Raw genomic sequence first — 10,567 nt, forward strand, 5'->3', positions numbered from 1 at the left:
CTCTTCACCGGCGCTCGCTCCTCCTCAAGACAGGGAAAATTCCCACGCAGGTGGCAACGTGTTTGTACTTTTCGACGGCTTCGCGCCGGTAACCCTTTGTAATCTTTATTTGGATCGAGCAATAAAGTCCCTTTCTCCTTCACGGGGAGGATGACCGAGGGTATAGGGGTATACAGAGGGTTTCAGCCCTCGAATATGTGTGAAGTTTCCTCCGTGGGGGCGCGTCAGCGCACCCGCGGGTGTAGCCCCTGAGGCCTTGGAGGAGTGTTTGCACTCGTCCAAGGGCTATGTGCGTTGCTTTGCTTGGTTGCTTTACTGCGGCGCCCGTCCAGCGTCTTTTTCAGCCGTCATCGGCAATCCTTTCAGCCGGCCTCGGCATTGCTGGCGCGGCGACCCGGAGTCTTGCTGAACCACTTGGAAGGCACACGCTGGTTTAGCTAAGCATGAGGAACTATACAATCGACGGTTATCCACTTATTCGAGGGTGCGGCCTAAGCCGCGGTGTGCGAGGAGCCCCCGAGCCCAGGCCTGCGTGAAGGCATTCAGGGGAACCCTCGACTTTGATTACGACCCTCGTCGCCCTTCCGCAGGGAGGAGGGGTGAAGCGCACCATGCTACCCATGCCCGGGCCGCGAGCTACGGCTGCTTCAGTGAGCGATTAGCGGGTAGTTCAAGCGGACGTCCGTGCCCCATTCGATAAGGGTCGGCTCGTGGTCCTTCGACACATCACATAAAGCGCTTGCGAGGGTTCGCTAGGCGGGGCTCAGACCCGTTCGATAGGGCATGAGGGCTCGATGCTCTCCCTCGATGGGATCCCCCTACTAGGCACCCTCGACTGGCCTTGAACACTGCGTAGGATGTCTCAAACTCCGCGTTCGAGGGTAGCTTGTACGGCACATCCATGCAGTCCCTGACTCTGGCGATCTGGGGCGCCTGTCGAACCCTCGACGGGCCAGGCTTCGAACCCCTGATCAGTAAGGCCTCGGAATGCGATTCCTTCGAGGGTAAAGAGCCCCTGGGAGGAATATTCCATCACGATTCGCGAACGGCGCGGAGTCGCGGGCCACACGAGCGGGGTTTTCGCCGGTCGTGGGCGACGTGGCCCGGTTCGTGCGGTGCGGTGCAGGCGCGCCTTTTCAGGCGTCTACCTTGGGCAGACGAAGCGGCGTGGGCGGCGGCTGACGGATGGAACAGCGCAACAGTTGCGCCGCGCCCGTCGGTTACCGTGCCGTGATTGCTCCTGACTGCGCGCGTGGGAGACTCCGCGCTCGTGGGACCTGGCCGTCAGTGACAGCAAAATCTACCGCATTCAATGCGGTAGATTCTGGGGTCGAGGGAGTCGCAGAGGAGTTGGCGCCGAGGGCGCCGGTGGTAGAGGAAACCCGCGTCTTGGCGCCTGGAGAAGCCCAGGACGTGGGTGTCGTTGCGATGATGACGGCGCAGATGGTGACGGCGCAGGCGGCGGCGGACGGAGTGATCCCGGTGGTGCAGCTGCCAGACAGCAGCGAGGAGTACGGGGATTCGAGGGACATCGACCCTGCTGCTGTTGCAAGCGCCGCCGACAAGATTGCCGAGTTCACGTCGGCCTGCGCGGAGGTACTCGACGGGGGGGGGGGGCATCCGAGGGGCCCTAGCACGGGGCAATCATCCAGTCTGTGGTCCCCCGGGAGTTTCTCCGCGATGAGCGAGAGGAGGAGGCCGTCTGGCAGGCACAGTTCGAGGCAGGTTCTCAGATTCAGAACCACCTCGAACGCGCCCTGGAGCTTCATCGGACGACGGATTACCAGATCAGCCAGGTAAGCGGCTCCTCCCCGAGAATCCTTCGTATTTTGGCCCTGATTTTGCTTGTTTTACCCACGTCTTTCCTTTCGCAGCGGCTGAGGGATATCTCGCGCAAAACGAGCGCCGAGATGACCCGGCTGCACTCCCAGATAAGCTGGCTCGGGCAGCACAATGCTGAGTTGGTGCTCAAGAACATCGAGGCCAACACCAAGATGACGGATCTGGGGGCGCGTCAGCAGGCGCTAGAGGAGGGGTTAGCGCGGGTTACCGGTGAGCGTGACGTCCAGAGGGCCGCAGCGGAGCAGAAGGCTCGGGAAGCCGAGGCGCAGACTGCCGAGCTGCAACGCCTTAGGACGGCGCTTGAGCAGAAGGAGACCGAGCTTCTCCAGAAAGAGGTGACCGTCGTCACGCTCACCGGGACCCTTCAGGAAAAGGGCAAAGCCCTCGAGGAGAAGGAGGTGGCTATCCAGAACGTGGAGGCCGCCCTCAAGGAGAAGGAAAACTCCTTGTCCTCGCTCGAGGAGGCCGCCCGAGTCCAGAGGGAGGAGGCGCAGAAGAGCATCATGGGTAAGTACTCGAAATTTCGCTGTAGTTGGATTTTACCTTTTCGCAGCTGATCTTGATTCCTTTGATCAGAGCTGAGGCAGAGAGTGGCGGACGAGACCGCGGCGAAAGAGGCAGTAGGCATCGCGCTCATGGCAGCTCAGACGGAATACGCTGACCTGGAGCGGACCGCCGTGAGCGTGTGCCAGGAGCTCGAGGGGGAGGGCGCCGTGTCTGGTAGCTCGGTGATCAGCCGCCTGCGAGCGCTAGGTGGCCGGATCGCTGAGCACGCCAAGAGCACCTTCCACCTCGGTGTCCTTCGCGCCCTCGCCGTGGCCTCGACGTACTACCTCATGGACCTGCAGAAAGTGTCGTCGGGGTACGTGGTTCCTGACGACGCCGATGCGGATGCCACATCAGCCATCATGGACGACGCCGACGCAGCCGCCGAGGAGTTCGCCGTGGTGCTTGCCGAGAAGCTCGAAGCCGACATCCCCCCGATAGCTGAGTTCAATACTGTTACAGATCCACAGAGGGGGATGACAACCTGTAGATAGACTGGGCCTCGAAGCCCATGTAATGGATTAGTATTCGTTGTAATCGCACTTTATATTTATGAATATAAGAAATTCGTTATCGTTAAAATCGACAGTGTGGCCCGTCGAGGCCTTGTGTATTCGAGCCCGCGTTTTCTTTACTCTAATTCCGTGTCCTCGTACGCGACTTAGGTAAACTTCTGCGAGGAATTTCGCGTTCATAAGCGACGTAGGCGTGAGGTGGTGAGGGGGGTGCCGTATCCCGGAGGCGTAGGCGGCCCCACGACTCGGCCGGCCCCGTACCGTAGTTGCTTATGCCTCGCGTCCGTTTTTCCCAAGTGTACGAGAAGCTTAGAGACGAGACGGAAGTTTTTCGAAAAAACGTTGGCGATTTTTGGGGACGTTCGGGGGTTCCCCCGTAGTAGCCCCCGAGGGAGGATTGGCTTTGCCAAGGGTAAAGCCAGGCGTACCTCAGTGTTCGTGCGCATCCGAGCCCTCGAGGGTCCGGAAGATTCCCAAAAAATAAACAAGTAAAGCGTGCTTCTTTATTATTTCGGGAAATCGAAAATGCTAGTACAAACGATGTGATTTGCCCGCTCGAGGGTAGGTCCGCTACCTCGAGCGAGGCGGAGGTGATTTGCCCGCTCGAGGGTAGATTCGCTACCCTCGAGCGAGGCGGAGATGCGGGGCGCAGTCGAAGGTCTCGATGGGTGCCCTCGAGCGAGGCGGAGATCGCTCCGCGGGTTCGAGTGGTGATGCGAATGGGCCGCATGCTGAGCCTCTTTGAGCCCTTTCCTTTCCTCCAGGTTGGAAGGAGGCTGTGGGCCTTCGTGGGCCCAGTTACCTAATGTGTGTTTTGCGTTTTTTAGGGTGATCTTAGTACCCCAATTAGGGTGTCCCTAATCGTGGTACTCGACATCGGTAATATGCGGTCTACAGTGAGGTCTGACAAAGGCTGTCCTGCTTGCCGTGGCGGCAGAGCACGCCTCAACCACCCGCATTGAATGCGGTGGGTGGGCGAGTCTTCCAGCGGAAGACCCGCACCCGCGTCTGTGGGACACGTGGCGGCTCCGGACCCTCCGGCGGTATGTTGGTTCTACGCACGTGAGAGGTCCGGACGGGCACGAGGAGGTCCCGGACCCCTACGGGGGTCCGCGCCCTTGGTTGTTGGCTCGGAGCTCCCATTCCTCAGGGACACGTGGCGTCACCGGACCCGTCCCAGAGCGGGGAGCGGGTCCGGGGCCGTTGGCCTGGTAAGGCAGGAGCCTGACCCGTGGGGCCCGACTGCTCCACCCCTTGTGACGTAGTTACGGATGACTATGCGAGTCCTACCTTGCTGCAGTAAGAGTGGGTATCCGGTAACTACAGAAAATTTGCCAAATTCGTAAAGAAATTCGACAACTCTCATATACTCCGGGGAAGTGGCTAATTTGCGCCCAAGATACCAGTGGGGAGTAAACTTCAGTTTTTGACGGGCCCGTTGGACGAGGCATTGCGGCCCGCCGCACGAGCAGAAATGGCGGGAAAACGAAGCCGACGGAGGGAAAACATTCCCGTTCCCCATGGCCGGTCGAGTCCCTCGAAACCAGCGAGGTAGTGGCTGGCCTCGCTCGCCGTCGCCGAGAATCCGAAATCTCACCTCACCAGAAAGGAAAGGAAACCCTCCGCGGCGGGCGGCGAAGGCCTCCGATGGCGGGGTGCGACGCCTCGGCCTCCGCTCCCTCCGTCGCGGGCCCCACCGGCGCCTCCGCCGCCCCCCGGTCTTGTGACTTTGCCTCGCCACCCTTGCCCCTTGGTCACCGCCTCGCATTCCTGAATTGAAGCATGCACGTTTGGAACTCTCAGGGGGGCACCTCCGGCGAGAAGAAGCGCAAGGGCCCGGCGGCAGCCGCCGCGCCGAAGGAGGAGGTTCGGAAGCCTCCCAAGGTTTGTACTGTCACTGTGTCAGCCATTCCGTACAATCCAAAAATATTTTTAGAGTTCCAGCGAGAGAACACCCCGGTCCCTGTGCATAGCAAGTTCCAACTTCCAACAGGACCAAATCCAGCGTTTTTACAGCACCGAGGGATGTAAACTCACACCACGAGCTCATAGTCAATCGTTCAAATCAAAAGGTTGTAACTTAGGTTGCTACATCTAACCAGTCTCCGCCTTCCTCACCTTCGAGCAGGTGGAAGTTCTCTCCTCTTTCTCACGTCAGCTGCTCTCTCAGGTCACCAGGTTGGGACCTGCACTGCTTCTTGTTCATATTGCACTTCCAGTTCCAATATCAGCCAGCAACATCCATCATCCAGGGTATCTGTTACGTCCGCTCCAACAAGGCTTCCATTCTTGACAGCCACATATTGTATTTCTCCAAGTGAGTGCTCAGCTTTTGAGCATGGGCACGGTGACATGCCACAGCTGCTGCAAAGTCTGCCACCTGCATTTCTGAAAACAGTAGAGTTCCATAGCTTCCATAACGTCCAGAGGGCTGCTACTCACGCCTCTTTTTAACATAACCATAACTTAGCTACTGACTTGAAATCCTTTTAGCATCTGCGCAATCGAAGAACTTAACAGATGCTGGATACTCTTAAAGAATATCAGTATTTGACCTTTGCTTCTCTCATCCTTGTTCAATTGAATCTTTTGTTGTTGGGACTAGAGAATGTATCTTGACCAGTGGGGCAAAAACTTGATTTTACATAGTTTGATTTCAGATTGGAATCTTCTATCCACCTTGTGTTTGTGGTAAGAATGTCATTTCTTGGTGCAAGATTACAGGACGAATCAGGCTTACGTGTACTAGGAGGCGATCCTCAATACAGTGACTTGGCAGGTCGCGATCACGTCATCGGCGAGCTCTCGCGGCCACGGTCAATGTCACTTGTGGATCTGCAGTGCTGGGTTATCAAGTTGTTTGGGCTGCATCCAGAAACACAAGATCTCATAATTAAGGTGTTCTTCATAGAAGATTGCCCCCTTGTCCCTGATCTGTTGCAGATTGATCTGTATCAGGACTGCCACTATTTGATGACTGATGCTAAATGGGCTTCTTATGTCAAGAAAGTGAAGAGAAGAAATGATGGGATGCCGGTGTTCGTACCGTATTTGAATTGCTCTGAAATCAAGCACCACAAAAGATTGTTCAATGCGTGTTATGATGCTCACTCTCAAGTCTCAAGTGGCAACGGGCGCCAGCCCTCCACGCACTCTTACACAGGTATTTCGTGAGGAAGAATATGCCCACCGCATTTCTTACAACCTGTGGGAAAACCTGGCAATGACAACTACAGAAATTGTAGCATACCTTGCTGAAAGATATGGTTACCAGATCAGTCGTGCTGATGCATGGAGGGTAAAACAGAAGGCATTGGAGTTGCAATTTGGTACCTTTTATGATTCATACAACCATACACCAAGGTTACTCCAGAAAATAAAAGGATACAGAGGTAACAACCATCATTTTGAGGACATCATGGAAACAGAGGTGACAGTCTATAAGGATTTGATGGCTGTGTAATGGAAGGTTTGATTCCAGGCAAGGACATGCAGATTCTCGAAATGTGCTGAACCAACCAGTGTAATGGAAGGTTTGATGACTCTGGAACCTTTAGAAATTGCAGTTGGTACAAAAATTTAGTGTTCTGGACGACACCAACTTGGATCCCTGACAAAAAAAAACTGGAGTAGTCTTCTGACTGCATACAAACTGGAATGGATAATGAAGAACAGCAGTGCATCACCGAAAGTAGATCAACGCCAGATGATCAGGGTACAGGATATCGCTTAGATTAGATGCACTTAGTCGAGCTTGAATTTCTATTATCATCAGCAGACCTAATGTCGTCCTGTATCCTGAATATGCACGATCATCTGAGCTTCAGATGTCCTATGCAAACTTGAATTTCTATTATTAAGTAGACCATGCTTCAATGCTATTCTGAATACTGAGTTTCTTAGATCTAAAGGCAAACTCGAATAGTTAGGTAGATCCATGTGCGGTTCTGAATCAGGCCATCAGCGTGCTTTTAGTGAAAGTTTGGTAGAAACACTATTTTCTTCTCTAGTGAAGTCCAATTCTTCGTTTTGTATATTATGCTACTAGACCTTATTTTCTTTTTCTTGGTAAACTTTGGGCCAATGCGATGGTTGTTCTTGTCACACCCGGTTTTAAGGACAAAACCGAATGTATAACTATATGTATGTCAGGATCAAGTTTCATACATATAGAGACATTATAAGTGAATAATCAGTAACAATATCACGTAAAAGAGAAAATAAAACAATTAAAAGACTTTCAGAGTTATACAGTTTATCCTGGAAATGATGGCTTCAAACTTCACATGCAATCGACTGGGGGTTGTGTACGCCTAGAACTCAGCATCATCTTCAAAATACTCCACAACAACTTTCTCTTCGGAGCAGCAGTAAGCAAGGGTGAGTACACTTATGGTTGGTACTCAGCAAGGCCACAAGAAATAACCAGAAAATAATTTAAATCCATCTTTAAGTTTATTAATCATGTGAGGGTCCAAGCCGCTCTTGACCGTGAGCACGGCTAACCGGTTAGTTTTAACTCTGCAGAGGTTGTACACTTTCACCACAATTCGCGTAAAAGTTCCGAAGAACTTTGAACCCAACTACGCAATGTGCTAGCTAGGCACAGTATCACACTTCCGAGGTGTGATTGCATAGGGACGCTACGAGGACTTTACAAAGATTTCCTAACCCGTGACAATCCGCTAAGGTTTCAAGCCAAAGTGGTCATAACACTGTCCTAATGAGGTGGTACCTTGCCAAAGGACCATTAAACAATACCAATTGCCCCAAGAGGACCGAGCTATACCCCATCGATGCATCCCCTCTTTCTCTTTCGGTAAGACTGTCACAAGCTAGAGTCTCTAATTAATCAGCCAAGACCAGAGCCATGTAGTATTGTGGTTGTACGGTTTTCTTGGGTGGTTCTCCATATTCCAATTAAATCATCATAATACTCTTGTAATTAAGCATAGACAGAAAGATGGTTAGGGTCACTTGACTTTCTCCAACAAAAAGCTACTCTTACTGCTCTTCAGCTTTTGCTCACTTGGAACTCTTGATCTTCAATCTTCAAACAGCGATCCTTCTACTCGGAGCAATCAACGAGCAACCATACAAAGCAAACAAAAAGATACAACTAATAACATTACACCATAACAAAAGAAAGGCTTTAAAAGAACGTACTAAAGGATAGGGCTTGCAACTATGGTTACGAGAGCTCAAGAAACGCGGAAAACGGAACTAAAACGGCGATTCTATGGGATAAACGATGCTTCAAGGATCTAGTCGCGATTAACTATAGAGTTAAGAGCTAGCAGAAAAGATTTGCAAGACACAAAAAACTGTGCTCACAGAGGATAATAAGGTCATAAAGCTATCGCACACGTTGAAAGGATCACGTGAGCGCGAGAATCGATGAAAACGGAGTTAAAACGGAAAAGTTATGGCTAAAACAAGGTTCTAGGGACTTGTTTGTGAGAGTTTTGAACTTCCAGGGGCTAGCATCAAAGAAACCAGGGACTAGATTCGAATTATTCCTAAACTCGAGGGCTAGCTAGAAAAACTATGCTCTAAGGACGGCGGGTTCTATTTTAGAAAAGTCCAGGGGTTAAAACATAAAACAAATGGCTGTTTTGTAATTACTTCTGAACTGGAGGGGACCGCGGGTTGATTTCCTAGAAACAGGGGGTTCTTTTGCAAAAGGTACTGGGGTTGACCGGTAACTGATCTAATTGACTTGGTTTGAATCTAATCTGGGCCACTGATCTCAGATCGGACGGCTGGGGTCTGTTGGGGCGGCTGGCGGCGACCCTAGGCAACCGACGGCGAGGTTGGCGGCGGCGGGATGGCCGGCGTATCGCGTAAACGCGATTCCAATACGCACTCGGCTCGGGTTTGGGACTGGAAGCGAGCGCGCGTCAAGGCAAAGCCATCTAGGGGCTCTGCGCAGGGCCTAGACGAGCGGAGCGGGCTTGCGGCGGCGCATGGCGGAGTGGCGGCGCCGGCAAGCTCGTGCGGGCGCGATTGAGCGGGAAACCAGGGAGGAAAAGAAGCAGGGGAAGCTCCTTACCGCGTCCTGAAGCTTGTGGAGGGCTCGGTCGCAGCGGAAGATCAGCAAGGCGGCGGCGCTACTTACCCCGACGGCGCGGCGGCAAAGACGATCGAGCTCTGCGCGTTTAGGGTTTGCGAGGTCGGGATGCGGCGACGTCTAGGGTTGATGCGGATCCCAGGGCTGCGGGGGTTGTATTTATAGGGCACGGGATGGTGGACCTCGACGTGCGCGCTCGGGACTCGGTGGTCGGGCCTCGGTCGGACTCGAGCTCGAGACCGGCTCGGGTACGTGCAGGGGTGTGGGTCTAGGCCGACGGGCGTGCGGGGAGGGAACACAGAGTACCTAGGCGTGCGGGCCAAGCGGCGAGGGAGGGCCACGGGGCAGCGGCACAGGCTCGCGCGGAGTTTGAATGAGGTCCCGACAGGTGAGAGGAAGGCGCGGTCGTGCTGGAGGCATGCGCGGAGGGGCTGGGCTGCGTAAGGAGAGGGGGGGCGCTAGCTGGGCCGACGTGGGCCGCGCGCCGGGACGGGCTGAGCCGGTTGCTGGGTTGAAAAGGAGTTTCCTTTTTCTTTTCTTTTGCAAAAGATTCAAACAAATTCAATTTGAATTTAAACTCAACGAATTCCAATTCAAACTGAACAACAGGCAATAAAATAATACAAAGCTGCATGAGTGCAAACACACAAACAACTTCATTTAATTTTTGAAATTCAAACAAACTTTATTTATTTTTACTAAATTCCCTGTGAACAAAAGAAAATATTGCGAAAATTTTAAAATTATGAGAAAATGTTGCTTTATTTAATTATTTTAGTCACATCCTGAAATTTGAAAATTTCAGAGTGTGACAGTTCTACAGTTATGTTTTTGTCAATACCAGATCTTATCATCAAAAGAATCACCTATTCTAAATCAGGCTCCGTCTTTCTATAAGAAACCCTTGTCTTTCTTTGGCGATTGACTGCAGTTCTGATATTTGAACCTTTGGTTGATTTATGTTTGTTTCACACCCATATGCGTCGATTTCGCAATTGTTCTGAAACCTGTTGGGCGCTCTCTCCTGAATCGGTACATCCTAATGATGCTATGAATTTATGGCTGCTCAAATGTACAATCCGGAATCCTACAGAACTCATGTTTTCACTAGAAATGGGATTACAATAAGCCTTGCCTGTTTCTTGGTCCGTTAGCCCCAATTTTGTAGTACGCCGTGGCATGGGGACGATGCCAACCTCTGCAGAAAACCATTTGCTCTGTATGAGAACGAGGCAAACTGCGAAGAGACAGCAATCCAGGGGTTGGTGCTGACGGCATGACGCTGCAGCGAGCCTGCAAACCAGAACGCAGATCAGCTCATCTAGGAAACTGCTGAACATGTGCATTCCTTGCAGCTCAGGAACGTGAATCATGAGTGATGGATGCTCTTCCGATTTCTGAAAATAGTTCATGGCTTGATGCTGTTCTGTGGGCCAAATTCTCGTTAGAGGTCTGCGTGCATCAACCTGAAAATCTGAAACTTCTCGAATCAATCTCTTTCAGGAAAACGGAACCACAACAGCCTTATATTTCATGACATCGGGAGACAAAACGCACATGGAAACGAGTAATTTGATCAACGAATCAATGTAAA

At 52.3% G+C, this 10,567-nt stretch overlaps 1 long non-coding RNA gene across 1 annotated transcript; it reads left to right on the plus strand.

The window, feature by feature from the left end:
* Nucleotides 1-4,234: 4,234 nt before the first annotated feature.
* LOC120662022 lies at nucleotides 4,235-6,527 on the plus strand. Its single transcript, XR_005670166.1, has 2 exons — nucleotides 4,235-4,787; nucleotides 5,621-6,527. It is a non-coding gene; the product is annotated as an uncharacterized LOC120662022 (long non-coding RNA).
* Nucleotides 6,528-10,567: the final 4,040 nt, after the last annotated feature.

The sequence above is a fragment of the Panicum virgatum genome, chromosome 2N, assembly GCF_016808335.1.
Source record: "Panicum virgatum strain AP13 chromosome 2N, P.virgatum_v5, whole genome shotgun sequence".
Classification (NCBI taxonomy): Eukaryota; Viridiplantae; Streptophyta; class Magnoliopsida; order Poales; family Poaceae; genus Panicum; species Panicum virgatum.